Below are 299 nucleotides of genomic sequence, written 5' to 3'. Positions count from 1 at the left end.
CATGACCAATGACAATAACAACTCTCATAGGTTTGTAGGTTAGGCGCACACAAACACTCCAGGTCATGCACGTCATGTTACTATGATGCTTGCATTACACTTTACGCTGTTTTTTATAAGATACCCTCATCCCCATATGCCACATGACCTGGAGCATTGCCTGAAGGAGAATGTGTAATGCTCCAACTGGCTAAAGGGTGATATTTGGCATATAAATAATTTGCCTGTTATACCTGTAAGATCTCACACACCATAACTTTGAACTCTCTCACTGCTGCTGTGAACTTGTAACCTTCATT

General features: G+C 41.1%; 1 protein-coding gene across 3 annotated transcripts in view; it reads right to left on the bottom strand.

Moving 5' to 3' along the window:
• Positions 1 to 299, bottom strand: part of LOC119592699 — a 17,142-nt gene that overhangs the window by 9,129 nt on the left and 7,714 nt on the right. The window lies entirely within an intron of this gene.

The sequence above is a fragment of the Penaeus monodon genome, chromosome 30, assembly GCF_015228065.2.
Source record: "Penaeus monodon isolate SGIC_2016 chromosome 30, NSTDA_Pmon_1, whole genome shotgun sequence".
Taxonomy (NCBI): Eukaryota; Metazoa; Arthropoda; class Malacostraca; order Decapoda; family Penaeidae; genus Penaeus; species Penaeus monodon.
The sequence above is the reverse complement of the archived record's forward strand: the minus strand, read 5'-3'. Positions and strand labels throughout refer to the sequence as shown.